Source organism: Anabrus simplex, chromosome 10 (assembly GCF_040414725.1).
Source record: "Anabrus simplex isolate iqAnaSimp1 chromosome 10, ASM4041472v1, whole genome shotgun sequence".
Classification (NCBI taxonomy): domain Eukaryota; kingdom Metazoa; phylum Arthropoda; class Insecta; order Orthoptera; family Tettigoniidae; genus Anabrus; species Anabrus simplex.
The window spans coordinates 2652705-2671739 of record NC_090274.1 but is presented as its reverse complement, the minus strand read 5'-3'; the positions used below and the strand labels follow the sequence as shown (position 1 = coordinate 2671739).

The window sequence follows — 19035 nt, the reverse complement described above, 5'->3', positions numbered from 1 at the left end:
ACGCTGTACTGAATTTCCACGGTCACCTTGCATGTACAGTTCTGTAATTGTAAATATTTGTGTCTTGTCATGTCCCTAATATGTGGAATAAATTGCAGTGTCATCACAGCTCTCGGTCTTCGTGTTTCACTTTCAACAAACAGCAGTGTATGCTGATTAATGCAATCCAATAAACTTTGACCCGTTCCTGAGCTCGTGCTAATAATTCCGGCATTTGAGTCGGAACACGCCATTGCTGATAAATATGAGACGTCATAATCACTAAGCTGACAAATGCGCATGTTAAATAGAGAATAGAGCTGTACAACTAGCCACTGATAAACTTACAAAAAACTAACAACGAAAATAATATTCGGGAAACAAACACTTAAATTATTACGTACATAAAGCAGCAACTACTGACACAGCTAACACGGTACTACTCCGAATAATATCACAAAAGCGACTGAGAGCAAGCCAACCCACGTGGCGATAGCTTCCTTAAATGTGACATATCTGTTATCGTTGCCATAGCAACAGACCATTTTCGAGCAGTATTATTCAACTTTTTCTCGTCAATGGCGCTAAACGTCCGACTTCAACTACGTGGGCCCAACTAAGAGTTAAAGTTTATAATGCGATTAAACCGTGCGTGTGTCAAGTGTTTCGCTACGCAGTATTTCATAAGATTTCTCCTTTATAAATAGCCCCAATAAGCTGGTGGCAAAATGTTTACACTAAGTAAGAAATGGGTGAGAGCGTATCACTACGTTAAATGGAAGGGCGGTAACGCTATGTCCTCTAGGTGTACAGAACAAAGAGCAACCGGTCCAACAAGGAATATTTACGACTTCTGATAAAGAAATCGTCTTCCTTGCATTTTTCCACTCATGTAGGGTCAACACCAACGAGCTAGAATAACATAGAGACTAGAGAGGCGGAAGCGCTGCCTGGGTGAAGCTAATAAAACGAACGTCCGCCATGTTTCCTGTGGTCACACAAGCAAGGGGGCGTGGCCCTTAAATGACGAAAAGTGTAGAAAATACGCATTTTAGAATCACTAGGGGAGAATTAAAGACCTTTGCCGAAAGCTTGAAGTATTAAAAATCAGAGACTGAGAATACCACCACTTCACATTGCGGCACGAGGCCAACATCACGATCAGTTGATTGTAGGGTAGTTCGAAATCATCGCACAGTGACATACAAAGAGGCCTCGAAATCGAAACAAGAGCGTTACCCTTCTTGGCTGATGTGATTAAGCGTAAATTACAATAAAAATGGCGGACATAAATATTTATGACAGAAAGCCGCAAAATTATAGGGACCTACAATAGGTTCATATTAAAAAAACTATTGCATCCTCATGAGTACTGTCTTTCTTAATCGGTTTACCCTCCAGGGTTGGTTTTTCCCACGGACTCAGCGAGGGATCCCGACTCTACCAAGGGCAGTGTTCTGGAGCGTGAGACTTTGGGTCGGGGGATAGAACTGAGAAGGGGGGTCAGTACCTCGCGCAGGCGGCCGCACCTGCTATGCTGAACAGGAGCCGTTTGGGGGATGGGAAGATAGACAAGGAATAGGGAAGGAAGCGACGTGGCCTTAAGTTAGGTACCATCTCGGCATTTGCCTGGAGGAGAAGTGGGAAAACTCGAAAAATCCTTCGAGGATGGCTGAGGTGGGAGTCGAACCCATCTCTACTCAGTTGACCTCCCGAGGCTGAGTGAATCCCGTTCCACCCCTCGTACCCCTTTTCAAATTTCGTGGCAGAGCCGGGAATCGAACCCGGTCTTTCGGGGGGTGGCAGCTACTCACGCTAACCACTACACCACAGAGGCAACCCATGAGTACTGTACCACTAAAATTGTTTCATGTCATTATTTATTATAATATAGGGAGCATATCACGTTTTTCCCATTACCATACCATACTGAGATTACTAGCTGAAAGGTAACCTTGAAAGTTGTGCATTATGAAGTGTAGCCTAGTTTTAAATACCAAGGCAACTGTCATCTACAATAAAGGCTGCATACATTTCACAAATAGCTGTAAAATACTGTATTTGCCATACTTGGTGTACGTTTGACTGAAATAGGTGACTTTTCGTGATTACGTTTCCGTGGTGGGCGCTCCAATGTCTTTGTTTGTAAATGTGAATGAAAATTAAATAGGATTGGAACGGCATTTGCCAGTAATCGCTGTTGGCCTTTGGTTCCATACATGCACTTATCTTCGAAATGTATAGAGCATAAGCGACTGAATTGAGTGGGATACCATTTACCTCTTTTCGTACTCACAACGCATTGTTCCGTTAATTCCTTGTTTTTTAAAGGAAATCTGAAACATAATCCGACAAATAATTAGCGTGGCTATCCGTACTTTCGCTGTGTAAACAATAAAATGGATTTTAATTACAAAAAGGAATCTCGGCTATAATTCAGTAATATTTACTTAAAATACAATATATCCTTGGTTTTATCACTCCGATTAGTACAACCATACGCTGAGCTTACGGCTGGCATTCTTGAAAGCGAGAATCTATTTTTTTCACTCCTTAAAACTAGGAAATTAAATTGGTATGCACGATCTATCTGTCACCTCAACATATGCTCTCGCGCCAATTAGCTTTGTTTTGACAACCGTTAACATGGCTGCCCCTTATCAACTTGCTTCCGCAGGGAGCGCTGATGTCAGGCATACAGTCTCTCTATGTTATTTTAGCTCGTTGGTCAACACTCTTGTATAATTATATGCACTTCAGACAATCCATAAAATCCTGAGGGTTGAGTTTTGCGAGGCGCATCTCGTTTCTACACAGTGCTGCGAACTACGTACCCATACCATTGCAGGCGTGATTGGGGTAACCGTGATTTTTTATTTCTTTATTAAAGGATTCCATTGCTTACCCTGACGGGGTACGCGTTCTATCCCGCCGCAAAATGCAACCCGCTATTGCCAAATGTGTGGTGATTTGAGGAGAGGTGTTCCTCGAATGGACTAGACGACTCACGCCAATGGAACATCGCAGCATATTCATGTTTTAATGTTGTAGGCCTGCATTCAGTTCCACAAAAAGCCACCAGTCTGACCAGACTTTAGATGCAATGCACTCCAGGAATCCATGTGGCACTGGCCCGTGTCTTGACGTCGACAATAGTAGTGAAGTCAGATGTGATCCATGAATGCAGATATTTGAATTAGGTGAATCCGGCCGCACACAGCAACTGTACCATTTGTTTGGACACCGCACTGCAGTAATCCGTCTTCTTCAAATTGAATTTCATCTGAAATTTTTCGAGTCGTAATCCCTACCCTTGAACGATCTGTTCGAGACCCTCACGTGGTTCATTTGCTAAATAAAAAGGACCACACGTACACTGATGAATGAATGAATGAATGAATGAATGATTGAATGAATGAATGAATGAAAATGGTCTGTGCAATTAAGAGTTGAGGTAGTAGTAGTAGCAGCAGTAGTACAGTTCCACCTACTGCTGCCGTTCATTTTGTGAGCCACGTGGGTAAGAATCAAATTGTTTCCTTGATTGGTTGAAGCAAGATACCATTTATAGTAATCCTATATTGGTTGAACCACGATCGAATGCTTCACGTGCTTTAACCAATCTACATCATGATCAAAATTAACCCGCAGAGAAGCGGCCGTGGTTCGAATTCCAACCCATGCAAATGAGTTTTCCAAATTAAAATCACGTCCTTGTGGTTGGGATTCCACCTAACACTGGAGATCCCATAACTATGATCACGATATCAACAGTCACGTAAATCTTCATTTATTATTATTATTATTATTATTATTATTATTATTATTATTATTATTATTATTATTTCATCAATTTTGGCCAGCTGTGGACCACGTAAATAACTCCTCATGATTTAAATTCTCTTTGGCGCCAGTCCTCCTTCATCCTCCTGCTTGCTGCTTCTTTCCTTTCAGCCATCTATTGTTGTTTCTTCTTGGTCGCTGTTTCTGGCTCTAAGAAACCCTTAAATGTGTGTAACTTTTTTCTGAAGGTGGATGTCTTGATGTGTGATGTTCATATCTTGCAAATCCTTCTTCGTGTTAATAAACCATTTTTCATAAGAGCTGCCTTTCCTATTGGGTTTATTGAAGTGGTTAAAGATTTTCTTAGCAAGTCTGTCATCAGGCATTCTTGAAATATGTCCATAAATGTAACTCTTCGCTTTCGAATGGCATCTGAAATCCTACTGCATGTTTTATATATTTCTTTGTTACTGCGTGGTCGATACGAGTCAGTACATTTCTTTGGACCGAGGATTTTTCTTAAAATCTTTCTTTCCTTCTTCTCAATTTCTTCAATGTCTTTCCTGGTTGTTAATCCCAGGCATTCTGAAGCATACAACCACTCTGGTTGAATTACTGCCTGATAGTGGCGTAGTTTTGTCCTAATAGAGATCGCTTTCTTGTTGTATGTGTTTTTGTAAGGTGCCTTTCTGGCTCTCTCGCGGTTTGCTTCTTTATCAAGCCCATTAGGTTGTATTATCTCACCAAGTTATTTGAATTTAACAACTTTATTTCTCTTATCATTGTTTGTTGTTACTATGTATCTTGGGGCTTCTTAAATGTTGGTCATGAAATGGGTCTTTTCAAATGATACCTGCAGGCCGGTTTTCATTGCTACCTCCTTCAAAATGTTAACATATACATGTATTATCGCCGATTCAATATTTTCTGATAACAATACAAGATCGTCAGCAAATGCTAAGCAGTTGGTAGTGATGTTCTCTTTCTTGTATCCCATCCTTATTTGGTCATTAATGCCTTTTTCTGCTAGTTCTGCTAGTTCGCCCGGTTATGTGTTTTTTTAAGGTCTCCTTTATTAGCTGTAACGTCTTGTTATCTGTATCTATTTCTCTAAGGATGTTAAACAATATGCTCCTATCAACTGAATCATATGCTTTTCGAAAGTCAACAAAAACTGCTACATACTTCTTGCCCCTGGCAACTCTGTCCTTCAGTATTGTCTTAAGGTTCCAAATTTGTTCCACACACGATCGCCCCTTCCGAAAGCCTCCCTGGTATTCGCCGATTTTGTGTTCAACTTGTTTTAATCTTGATAGCAGTGCCATAGATAGTATCTTGTATGTCTCTTGAAGGAGTGAGATGCTTCTGTAGTAATTGCTAACATTTGTTCTATCCTCTTTCTTGTATAGTGGGTGTATTAAGGCTAATTTCCAATCATCGGGAATCTTACAAGTGTTCCAGATTTCTTACATTAACTGGCATAGGTTCTTGATCATTTAGGGGCTCACATGTTTCCATAATTCACTCGTTATGAAGTCTTCACCAGCTGCTTTTGTTGTTCTTAAGCTTCTTGATTACATTTGTGATTTCTGTTTCATCTGGGTTCTGTGGCGAGCTTCTCCTCTGGCACTGGGCAGTTAAGTAGCTGTTTAAAGTATTCTGCTAACAGTTGGCAGTTTTCTTCATTGTTTGTTGCGATGGTGTCATCCTCTTTCTTAAAACACAAGCTGGGTGATTGGTATTTAGAAAGGCTCCTCTTAAATGTCTTGTAAAAGTCCCTCGTGTTATTCTTTTGGAAGTTTTGTTTTGTTCTATTGCAGCCAGTTGTTCTTTCTCGAATTTCTTTTTTTCTCCTTTTATGATTTTTGCTGTTAATTTTCTTTGTTCTTTGAAGCTGTTGCAATCTTCCTCTTTCTTTGATGAGTACCATTTCTTCCATCTTTGTAGTCTGAGTGATATTGTCCGTTCACATCTTTCATTCCACCATGGACATTTTCGTGATTTTATTATTATTATTATTATTATTATTATTATTACATTGTTATGCCCAACTGAGGAGCACGCTTCAACATTTTTAGCTGGTGATTTTGCTTTCTTCTCTTTCCAAAATGTCTTCATCCTCTCACTGAAATTCTTCTGTCTAGGTTTTATTACTTATAGCGTCTGGCTCCGCGAAACAATGATTATTAATCAATGTTCTGAAAGCAGATCGATTCTTCACAGTTTCCTGGTTGATGTTGATTTCCTGAAGATCTGATTCTATTTCATTTAGCCAGTTGTTCTTGACTTTCAGTGTGAGGGCAAGATTTAGAATTATTTTGGTCAGTCTATCATTGTTCTTTCTGAGAATGTGACCATAGAATTTCAATCTCCTTTTTCTGATAGTGTCACTGGGCCGAAAATATTCCGTAATTTTTTTTCTTGCTTTTCTCTATCTATGAGCGATCTACCGCCAATGATTAAGGTTTCCGGTGCGTATAATACTTCATCTTTTATTACTGTATTATAATGTCTAATTTTCTTTTCCGAGATAATGATTTTTTTGTTATATGTGTTACAAGTGATTCGATATGCTTTCTGTAATGTAGTAATTCTCCTCTTATTTGCTTCACGATTTAATCCATAAGGTTGAATGATTTCTCCAAGGTATTTGAATTTATTTGCTTAGGAAATGTGTCCAAATTCAGTCATCATAGCTTGCCCATCTAGAAACCGAGAGGCTCCTTCCATGTACTAGTTTTTTTCATATGATATTTGAAGTCCTGTTTTGGCTGCAATTTCATGTAGGTTTTCGAGGGAGTGGATTGCTTCTTGTCTATTATTAGAAATAATTGCCAGGTCGTCTGCAAAAGATAGACATCGCACGTGAATTCTGTTTTTCAGTTGTCTACCAAGAGTTATTCCTTTAAAATATTTTCCCCAGGTTCCGGTTACTTTTTCTAGAAAAAGAATGAACAAGAGAGGTGACGGTCCATCTCCTTGTCGAACCCCTGTGTTGACATCAAAAGACTCAGGTATTTCTCATAAGAATTTAACGTACTGGGCGAGTTGGCCGTGCGGTTAGGAGCGCACAGCTGTGAGCTCGCATCCGGGAGATAGTGGGTTCGAACCCCATTGTCAGCAGCCCTGAAGATGGTTTTCCGTGGTTTCCCATTTTCACACCAGGCAAATTCTGGGGCTGTACCTTAATTAAGGCCACGGCCGCTTCCTTCCCACTCCCAGGCCTTTGCTGTCCCATCGTCGCCATAAGACCTATCTGTGTCGGTGCGACGTAAAGCAAAAAAACTATGGAAGTAGTGTCAGTTAATGTTTGTTTGATCAATTGTCTTGTTTTTCTGCCTACTTTAAATTATTCGAATACTCTGAGTCATATGTTTTTCTAAAATCTATGAAAGTGATCAATGTTTTGAGATTGAGTATTTGTTCTGTGCATTATCTGCCCTTTCTGAAACGTGCCTGGTATTCTCCAACATGAATTCTGAAACAAACACCCACAGGAATTAACTAATGAAAGTTGAAATCACCGTCCCCGCCGGGAATCGAACCCGGGACCAGCATGTTAACCATTTAGCCATGGAGCCGGACATTACCGAGATTCTTCTAACCTACAATGGTTCAATGTCGCACGAATAGAAACAGGATTACGAGGGTACTGTGATAGAAAAGGGCTAATCCAGGAAGTAGTGGTCGTGACCACCATTAATAGCCCAATCTGGAAAGCAACAAATCCTTCAACCTAATGCATGAATGTTCATTAAATTTTCAAGAAATGCCGTTAAATAATATGAAAGGTATTCCCAAAACCTATGGCACTATCATTTTAAATAGGTAGTCTAGGAAATAAAGAAATCCGTTTTGAAAATTTCAAATCCATGTTTTAAGAAAAACGTAGAATTGAGTTAATTCTAATATTAATGTGACCGGGCTGAGTGGCTCAGACGGTTGAGGCGCTGGCCTTCTGACCCCAACTTGGCAGGTTCGATCCTGTTCAGTCCGGTGGTATTTGAAGGTGCTCAAATACGTCAGCCTCGTGTCGGTAGATTTACTGGCACGTAAAAGAACTCCTGCGGGACTAAATTCCGGAACCTTGGTCGTCTCCGAAAATCGTAAAAGAGTAGTTAGTGGGACGTAAAGCAATTATTATTATTATTATTATTATTATTATTATTATTATTATTATTATTATTATTATTATTATTATTATTGTGAAGTGGGTGGCGGGTTTGGACATTCACATTTAGTGACATGTACATCACTCGCACTCAGTGTGTATATATGAACTGTCAGAGTTGATAGGTGGATAGCGATGTAAATATATTGTGTTTTCTTCTTGTACTTTCAAAATTTGTAAATTGCTTTCTTTGACTGTATAGATATGATAATTTGTATTTACTTTGTACTCATCTTTCACTGGTTGTGTAAATAGTTTATGGGTTGTCATTATTCATCATACGCTAAATAAATAATAAATTATTATTATTATTATTATTATTATTATTATTATTATTATTATTATTATTATTATTATTATTATTAATGTGAAATTAAAATGACATTGGCATAGAGTTAACAGTGAAATAAAAATGTATAAAGTATAATAAAGCTTTACTGTACATGCATTTTAAATTGATCTGGCTAAAGCATAGCATAGATTGTTTGTCCAACCCTTGTCCCGTTTCCCTACGGGGTCGGGTATGAGGTGAGATGAATTTGTCGTGGCGGATTTTTTATGACCGGATGCCCTTCCTGACGTCAACCTCATCAGAGGAGTTAATGGGAGATGAAATGAATGACGTGATATATGATAGTAGGGAGAGGGTGAAACCCGGTGCCGGCACATAGCCTACTCCTGTCGAATAGCACCAAGGGGTCTGCTCAAGGCTTAACGTCTCCATCCGACGGACGAATCACCATCAACAGCCCTCACTCCATATGAGCACTGCGGAGAGGTTTGGAATTTAATCCAGGCTTTTGGCACGCAATCTAGTGATTAGAAATTGTATACCACCACCTCCCCTACCCTGCCGGCCAACATTCTGATGGTGAAAATTTTTTCGACCAACGGGACTCGAACCGGCTAACCTCGGTGTTAGACCGTTTTAGACTTCAGCGCCTTAACGATCATGGCCACCAGGCGGGCTAAAGCATAGCATAGATGATAAACCAAATTTATACTGATGCAAAATCAGAAAAAAAGAACAGTAAGATTAAAATATATTAAGTCTGCTACCACCCCCGGAAGTTCTCAGCCATCCTCGAAGTCGTTTCCCACGGCATTATTCCCCGGCAAATGTCGGGATGGCCGATGACTTAACGCCACCGGGCGAGTTGGTCGCAGCTGTGAGTTTGCATGCGAGAGATAGTGGGTTCGAACCCCACTGTCGGCAAGCCTGAAGATTGTTTTCCGTGGTTTCCCATTTTCACACCAGGCAAATTCTGAGGATGTACCCTAATTAAGGCTACGGCCGATTCCTTCCCACTCGTACCCCTTTCCTATCCCATCGTCGCCATAAGACCTATCTGTGTCGGTGCGACGTAAAGCCAATTGTAAAAAAACAAAAGAACTTAACGCTACGGCCGTTTCCTTGTCTAACCCTTCCAATCTCTCCATCACTCGACAAGGTCCCTGTTCAGCATAGCAGGTGAGGCCGCCTGGGCGAGGTACAGTTCCGCCTCCCCAGTTGTATCCCATGACCCAAAGTCTCGTGCTCCAGGACACTGCCCTTGAGCCGATAGAGCTGGGATCCCTCGGTGAGTTCGAGGGAAGAAACACCCCTGGGGGGTGGGGGGGAGGGTAAACGGATTAAGAAAGAACGTAAGTCAGGCTAATGAATCAACACACTGTTGAAGTAAATCATAGAACATTTCGTTCTGTCACCCGTGTTCTATCATTTATAATGAAACGGTTTGTTGAAAGAGTTGTTTCCATATTCCAGAACGGTTGTCTGCAGCATAGTATTCCTCGGTTTAAATTCCCAGGAGGAAAAGAAAGAAGAAAAAAAGGTTTTAGTTGAAAAAGTAGTCTGTTTCCAAACTATATCCCATTTAATAGACCGTACATTTAGCACTTTAAAAAGTGATGCACAGGTCGTAAAATTGAAACTACAGAAGTACAATGTTTATAAAGATTTCGCCTAACATCCCTCTTGCAAAAATCACCACCCTGAATACACCTTTGCACTCCAAACATGTAAACATAAACTCACCTTATATGGCACTGCTGTGGTAATGCGCAAAAGATTTTACGAACAATAACGAGGTGTTTCGGTTATTCCCACTTAAATGCATGTTACTTTAAAGTATGCTTACTTACTGTGTTACGCCCCTTTGTGTTAGTTTCCTCTAAACGAGTAGAGACGTAGTTCCACCCATCCACTCCAGTAGCGTGACACTATTCACACAACACACGTAACTCATGGGACTATCCTCAGTTCACGACGAGTAGAGAGGCACTGTCAGCTGTGCGCCTTGGCGCTGGTCTACTAATAGCTCGGCCCACTCCCTTCAGAGCCAAACCGGGAATTATTTACTATTACCCTGGGAGATAAAGATGCACCGCACATTATTCGCTACAAAAAAAAAATAATAAGGGGGTTTCCAAGTACAATAAAACTTGTCCAAAGGCATTTAAAATAGGGGGACAATAATTTTTAGAACTACACGGTAAAGCTCTTGAAAGTTACGGCGTAAAAACCAGATTAACCTACATATCTATGCCCACAGAAAGAAACAACCTTGAATTGTTATTTCACTGGTACAATATGAAGTTTGGCCAAGATGTGATTTTTGGCAAAATATTAAAGTCCGTACCAAGCGAGCTGGCCGTGCGGGTAGGGGCACGCAGTTAGGCGTTCGGGAGATATTGGGCTCGAACCCCACTGTCGACAGCCCTGAAGATGGATTTCCGTCGTGCTGTACCTTAATTAAGGCCACGGCCACTTCCTCCCAACCCCTAAACCCTTTCCTATCCCACCGTCACCAAGTTACGGCGCAAGTCGAAGTGTAGCGATAAATAAAGGTAGGTATAAGAATGAAAATATACACTACACATGAATTAATGAGGCACTTCCCGAGTTCCTAGACTCTTAAACGTCTTCATCAGACAACCTGATACCTCCAAGATCGCTAGAACAATCGCTGTACGAACTGAGCTTCTCAAGTCCGACCTAAAAGAAACCCAGATCGCTTTTGAAGTAGATTATGTGCCTTATTATTCATTGCAGTAGAGTAGGCAGGATAACCGATAGGGGTAGGTTATAGTTACAAAATGATGATAGAACATAATGCGTGGGTACTGCGCGCACGCATGAGTGTCTATAAATTATGTTGATATTCAGATTGCAATATCGGTCCATCAAATACACAACAAGAACAGTATAATAAAGGTGAATAGTTGTACAGCGAATGGTATTTTCAATCAATTAATCAATCACTACTGATTTGCATTTAGGGCAGTCGCCCAGGTGGCAGATTCCCTATCTGTTGTTTAAAGCGGAGATTGTTATCAGTGAAATACTGTGTAGGAGGGATACTGACTGGAATGTGATTGGGGATTTAAATGAGACTATGGAGTGGGTATGTAGGAAACTCGGAGTGAAATTTCTAGATCCTAATGAGTGGGTAGGAGATAGGGATCTGCGCTCAGATGGTATTCACTTAAACTTTTAACTTTTCAGATTACAATCTAAAATCCAACTTTTGAGACTTCTTAGAAAATACATTCGTGAGGTCTGTTGGCTATGTCTCTGTGAATGTTCAGAAGAGCCGGAGTCGACATTCACTTGTTTATTGTCAGTTTCTGCTTATTTTCGTTTGTAAAAACTCCATTGGGAGGGGGGGGGGGTCCACTGAGAATTCTGTGCTTTTATTACCGTGTCGTAGACCCTCCAATGAGGGTGGGTAGTAAAGTGCGTGTCAGATTTCTAATGATCGCTTTACTTAATTTATCTGAACACTCGTCAGCCGACACCTTGTATCAACAGATTCGTAAACTTGTGTGTATCCAGGGAGGTCCGAAGCCTCCTACAGTTTAGTTTTATGCAACACTTCGTTTATGGCGAACCTAACACAACTTCTATGCAGGATTAGCACAACGATTCTTTTGGGATTAAGTTCGAGAATACAGAGGAAATCATTAGCGCCAATATTCAAAGATACAAAACTCGAACGAATGCGAAGTAGAGGACAGTTACCTTACATTAGCACAGGAAGTGTGCATCAAGACTATGGACAGATCCCGTATAGACTGCGAACTTTCCTGACCTACATTATGAGAAAAACAGGCTGACCAACACAGGTTCGAATCTCAAACAGTTATATTACATTTTTAAGCGCCTATTCTATGAATACGGTTCCGGAACGTTTGGGCTTTCGGTTGTCCTCTGTCAGGAAATCTCTTGTAAAACAGGCGTTGAGGCTGCAATAAGTTTTGTCATGTTTCTCTATAGGTGAGTAACATATCCACATAGGTACTCGTCATCGGAATACGTCGTGAGTTTAGACTAGTAATAACAATGATGTTCGCTTCCACTACACGAGTGGATGAATCGCATTGTGACCTTCATTCATAGTTTTGGAGTTAAGGTACAATACATACTTAACATCGTGTTATAGAGGTACTCTCCGTCGCACATGCGTTCAATGAAGCTATGCATATCTACAAACTAATATACCCAGATCCAGTTTGAGATCTCTAAGATGCAAGACGGCCAGTCACGAAAACAACACAGGAAGAGCACTGCTACATGCTCCTTCCACCTCGACATTTAATTTCCCACTCATGGTTTACAGACTACTTCACAAGCTATTAACTTGATTGTATTAACCGGCACATGTGCTCCAAGAGCAAGCAATAAGTAGCCTGCCTCTGAAGTGGACCAGTCTGTGTGACTCACTATACGTTTTACGAAGGCCCTTGTTCATTTCTCCTCGTGCAATATTTAAATCATTCCTGCGCTTTCACTAAAACGATGATAACATGCAAATTAAATATTGTAAAGGATTATTTTTATCTTAGTGAGGTTGATGAAGTGAATATTTTGATAAATATTACATGATTAATCTCAAAAGATCGTTTCAATTTCTAAGATTACTATTATTAATACTAATAATATTATTAGTATTACACAATGTTGTGCCCAACTAAGAAGCGTGATACAACTTATGTAGCGGATGATTTTGCTTTCTTCTCTTGCCAGAATTTCTTCATACTCTCGCTATGTTCTTTCTTCGGTTCATACAGTGGTGGTCCTCACCTTGGGTTTTTCAGCAAAATGGTGTGTGTTCACCAACGTTCTAAAGCTAGGCCTGTCCCATATAAACTTCACCTGTTATCCCAATTTCTTGAAGGTCGTTTTTTCAATTTCCATTATCCAATTATTCTTGACTTTTAATGAGGAGACGTAATTAAATATCTTTTTAGTAAGTCTTTCACTGTCCATTCTTTGAATAAGCCTTCTGAATGCCGAAACGGAAGATGTATGCAGTATTTATAGCACTCCCTACAAACAGGGAGAAGAAAGATGAAAAGAGGTAATAACATACGAAAGGAAAGAAAGAAGAAAGAAAAAAGGAAATCTTAATTTTGTCGTACGAGTAGTTCTTAACCCTAGAGCAATATCAAGGTATTTTTGTCCCAGCATTACCAACGGTGGGAAGGGGTGGGGGCTTTATTCTCAATCACAAACAACGTATATGGATATTTTATTAATTAGATCGGATTCATCGAAAACTTCATAAAAGGTGATTGATTCCAGAAGTAATTAAATTGCTAAAGATCGCTTTAACCATAGACCCACCCGTTTTTACATGTACGGTACATCGGAACGTTCTTTTTCCGCCCTGAGAAGATTACAAACTTACCTCCGCACTACCACGATGCAAGAAAAAACTGAAAGCCAAGCAATCGTGCGTATCCATGATCAAAAAACAAAGAGTAAATTGCACCTCGAAACTGTGACGAACAGTTTCGTCAAATCGACTGTTCTTAGGAACAGTGAGTGAGAACTAGAAATTCTGCAAAGGTTTTAAATTTTATGTTAATGATTTAAAAATTTCAGTCTCTCTTTTATTACACCAATAATAACCGCCAAATTTGAGGCTTTACTTTCCTAAACTCAATTCGGTATCATTTTGCGAGAACTCTAGGCTATTATGTTTTTTTTACCGTAAGAGTTTAGAGAGACAATTTGTATTTCGATAGCCTCCATTCTTTTAATTCACATATATTTAAAATATCTTACTTTCCCATGATTAAAACACACCTTTACCTTTTATGTGGATTTTATATCGATTGTATGTAGATTTATGTGCACTTTTGTTTGTACTCATTCATTATTGTTGAAAAAGCGTCTAATGGAACACTAGTTTATGGTTTCCATCAAGTGTTGCTCATTCAAAAAAATAAACATAAAACTGCTTTTTCATAAGGGTTTAATTTTGATATTTTCCGGAGCCTTTTCCCAATTTTCGACTTAGGTTAGAGCACCCCCCTGCCTTAGAGACATATCAGAGAACTATGGCAGTGTACGCGATAATTTCGGTTTGGAATCCTACATTACAAACTGTAGGAGTACTCCAAGGGGGGTTCATCAGTCCATTGTTGTTTAATGAAGCAACACATGATGTAGTTCAACAGGCCTTCATCTCAGATCAAGTCAAGGGTACCCCATACGATCGACTTGCTCTTATTATCACAATATCATGACAAATTACAGGAATCCTTGGATCGATCGATCGATCGATTGATTTATTGGTTGATTGGTTGAATGATTGGATGATTGATTGATTTCTGTCATCTAAATAGTCACTTAATATACACTGAAGAAAATGGAAATTTCAACACCCAGAAGAAATGGTGCTACATTGCTGCAATTGAACATGCAGGACGAGTGTTCGGTTGTGCTTCGATTATTACACTTTTAGGTCCCTCTGACCGCAAGTTTGGACAACAATCAATACAGGATGTGCCCACCACGAGCTGCAATACATTGATGAATTCGTCGGGGCAAGGAGTCAATAAGACCCTTGATCGCTTCCTGAGGATTGTGGCCCATGCTTGCTGCACTGCACGGGTCAGTTGTTCCAGAGTTGTGGGTGACTGAGGATGGTTGGGCAGTTGTCGACCCATTATGTCCCACACATGCTCAATAGGACTGAGGCTCGGGGATCTGGCGGGCCATTCTAAGGTTGTGATGTCGTGGAGAGCTTCTCTGGAGATGCGTGCAGTGTGAACCCGGGCATTGTCCTGCTGAAACATCCCATTAGCAATGTTTGCCATCATAAGGACAACCACTGGATTGAGTACCCTATCAACGTACTGTCGAGTAGTCATAGTGCCCTCAACAAGCACTAATTGTGATTTCACATTAAAGCCAATAGCTCCCCAGACCATAATGCTTGGTGTTGGCCCTGTGTGCCTGTCGACAATAAGATCTGGGCGGACCCTCTCCCCGGCACGTCGGCGCACACGATTCCGGCGATTACTGCGGGCAAAACAGAAGCGCGATTCATCACTAAAGACGACCCTATGCCATTCGTCGACCCACGTCGATCTTTCTCCACACCACTGCTGCCATACACGTTGTACCGTAGATGCCTGTCGGCCAACACGTGCAGCGACAGTCCTTAGCGATAATCCAGCCTCACACAGCCCAATTATCCGAGCCCTCTCAAACGGCGACAGTTGTTGATAGTGTGCTCTTCTCTGTCGTCGAGGCATGTTTGACGGAGAACACTTCACTGCACAGACTGCAAGTCAACTACGCTACACCAGAGTCCGTACACTGGAGTTAATTCCTCCGCGACCAACCACGTGGGGAGACCTGTAGCAATAATCCAATGGGTCTGAAACTTTGATCGTTTACATACCTACACGGCATCGTTCCACATCTTGAAAATCAACACAAACGACCAATGCCTTCATGGTGTTGCAATTTCCATTTTCTTAAGTCTAGTTTGCCTTTAGCTATCACTTACACATGAGAAATAATAGCAGTGTTATGGGTGATAATTCCTCACTACAATCATTCTGAGCATGGATCAAATTTGTATGGCAATGTCTAAGTACGGGGACATTTTAGTTACTGCACATACGCTGTTACAGTCGATATGAATGTCCTAGACAGAGCGTTGCAATAATACAGAGAATATGTGACAGGCCTTCATGTCCTTTATTCATGTCCGAAATTGAAGGAAATTTCGGCAAACTTATTTTATTGATCTTATGAAAATCTGGCAGAAGACAAGGAGAGACAAAATACGGAATGCGAATATCTGGGAACAACTCGGATTAGAGAGGAGTCTCTTGGAAATCTCAGAAATAAGCAGATTACAATGGAATGGACGTATGAGAAGGATAGCTCGAAATGGGATCCTAAACAAAAGGAGTGTTGTTGATAAGAGGTCTTGATGGTTGCGAAAAGCAAATTTTCAAAGACCTTCCAAAACATGACGTAAATTGAAGTAGAACATCATCTGTAGACAGACAGGACGAACTAGAGGAGCTCGTAAATAACCCCAGCCGGGTTGCTAGAGCGCAGAATTGATTATGTTAATTTTATTTATTTACTAGCTGTTGTACCCGTGCTTCGCTACGGAATTCTAGGTTGGATAGTGTACACGTTGTGAGTAAGATTGTATTAAATTGCATACCGGTAGCCCTAAGGTTACGCTAGAAGCGCGACGGGGAAGTCACCAAACGTCTTTTTTTAAATTTTTATGTGAAGACTGGATTAGGGAATTTCACAACTGAAATGAACATACGTTATTACAACGACGTCAGTAGGAATTCCCGTCGGCCTCGAATGGCGCTAGTAAAAGCAATACTTTCACATGAAATACTCGATCAAATGAAAAAACCACACATTATCTCACTCTTAACGAACAGTACTACGCTGCGGATCTAACAGTCCAAAGTTCCAGAGCTGGAATTACCAAGCCGCAGACAGCCGTGATCCGTGAACACACTTCGTCTTTTTTTGACGAGGGGAGGGAAGGGGGTCCGAATAGTGGAGAGTCCCAGGGCAAAAACTATGCCCTTTTACTAATCTGTTTCTTATGAATACCTGATCAGTCAGAAAAACTCAATTCATTACACTGGTGGCGGAAAAATATATCTGACTTGGAGGCAAATTTTTCCTCCAAGACAGCGGAGAAGCCCCCTCTTCACTGCTAATTTGGAATAAAAATTGAATAAAAGTGAAGAGGAAGAAGCTTTTCTTAAGAAACGGCTCTTTTCAGGGTTGAATTTTGAGTTATTTAGTGAATTGTGGTGCTATAATTTGGAATAGGCCTAAATTGTAATTCTAGACCAGGTCATACTACTGCTACTACTATTACTACTACTACTACTACTACTACTACTACTACTACTACCGTAGTATACTACTAAGTGAGCCTCTGCCTTAAGTGTGCACACTGCTCATTCAAAACAGCGCATCACAGTAAGGATCGAATAGCTGGAATACTATACTCATGCTCAGAAATTAAGGATAATGCTGATACGTGGTGAAACAACGCTATGGTGGGCGGTTTGCGGTTTTAAATCATCTCGGGGTATGACCATGTGGTGCATTTGACCTGCGGTCGTCGCACGGTGGTTCCGGCAGCAGTCCATATACGCAGAGGTCTGTTGGTGCATGTCAGAGTACGGTGCAGCGAGTAAGTGTGCAGATGTTTTCAGACGTGCTAATGATGACTGTGTGGTGAAAATGGCTCAACGAATACATATGAATGACGTTATGAGGGGTAGAATAATAGGGCGACTGGAGGCTGGTCAAACACAACAAGACGTAGCACGGGCCGTCTGTGTTCCACAAAGTGTGATCTCAAGATTATGGCAACGATTTCAGCAGACAGGCAACGTGTCCTGGCGCTACAGTACGGGACGTCCGCAGTGTACAACACCACAAGAAGACCGATATCTCACCATCAGTGGCCGCAGACGGCCATGGAGTAGTGCAGGTAGCTTTGCTCGGGACATTGCCACAGCCACTGGAACACTTGTCTCCAGACACACATGCTACAGACGACTGAACAGCCATGGTTTATTCGCCCGGAGACCTGCAAGGTGCATTCCACTGACCCCTGTCCACAGGAGAGCCCGTAAATCCTGGTGTCAAGAACACAGTACATGGTCATTGGAACAGTGGTCCCAGATTATGTTCACGGACGAGTCCAGGTATATCCTGAACAGTGATTCTTCGCCGGGTTCTCATCTGGCGTGAACCAGGAATCAGAATCCAATCCCGCAATGTCCTTGAAAGGGACCTGTATGGAGGTAGTGATTTGATGGTGTGGGGTGGGATTATGATTGGTGCACGTACACCCCTGCATGTCTTTGACAGAGGAACTGTAACAGGTCAGGTGTATCGGGACATCATTTTGCACCAGTATATGTCCGCCTTTTCAGGGGTGCAGTGGGTCTCACCTTCCTCCTGATGGATGATAACGCACGGCCCCACCGAGCTGCCATCGTGGAGGAATACCGTGCAACAGAAGATATCCGGCGAATGGAGTGGCCTGCCTGTTCTCCAGACCTAAACCCCATCGATCACGTATGGGATGCTCTCGGTCGACGTATCGTTGCACGTGTTCAAACCCCTAGGACACTTCAGGAGCTCCGACAGGCACTGGTGCAAGAATGGGAGGCTATAGCCCAGCAGCTGCTCGACCACCTGGTCCAGAGTATGCCAACCCGTTGTGCGGCCTGTGTATGTGTGCATGGTGATCATATTCCATATTGATGTCGGGGTACATGCGCAGGAAACAGTGGCGTTTTGTAGCACGTGTGTTTTGGGACGGTTTTCTCAACTTATCACCAATACTGTGGACTTACAGATATGTTTCGTTGTGTGGCACCACAATATGCAATTATCCTTAATTTATGAGCATGAGTGTATGATGAACCAGTGTGTTACCAAATACAGTACGGTAAGTATCTAGTAATCGAGAAAGAACAAGAGTTGACCAAGGGAGGTCGAATAGAATAGATGAAAGTGGAAGTGGAAGCAAAGCCACGACTCACCTAAGGGCCCCAGCGTCACCAACCCACGATCCACAGTTAACCGTCAAACACACGCGTATGGGGTGGAATCCACCCCAGGTCATTTTATTTCCTAGTGAAATGTACAAATAACTTTCCTGTGCTCTCCCCGCTCTTATATCTTTCTGGCTGGATCCCCGCAGAAAGAGCCATTCTTACATAATATATCTTAAAATCTCCAATTAATACAGTAATTCATATTTTACAATGCAATGATATGTGGGGTGGAA

General features: G+C 41.4%; 1 protein-coding gene across 1 annotated transcript in view; it reads right to left on the bottom strand.

Moving 5' to 3' along the window:
* Eip63F-1 (Ecdysone-induced protein 63F 1) overlaps positions 1 to 10230 on the bottom strand; it is a 168797-nt gene extending 158567 nt beyond the window's left edge. Inside the window, exon 1 of the mRNA XM_067154637.2 lies at positions 10076 to 10230. The gene's annotated coding sequence lies outside the window, so the exon portion shown is untranslated. The remainder of the gene's footprint in view (positions 1 to 10075) is intronic.
* Positions 10231 to 19035: the final 8805 nt, after the last annotated feature.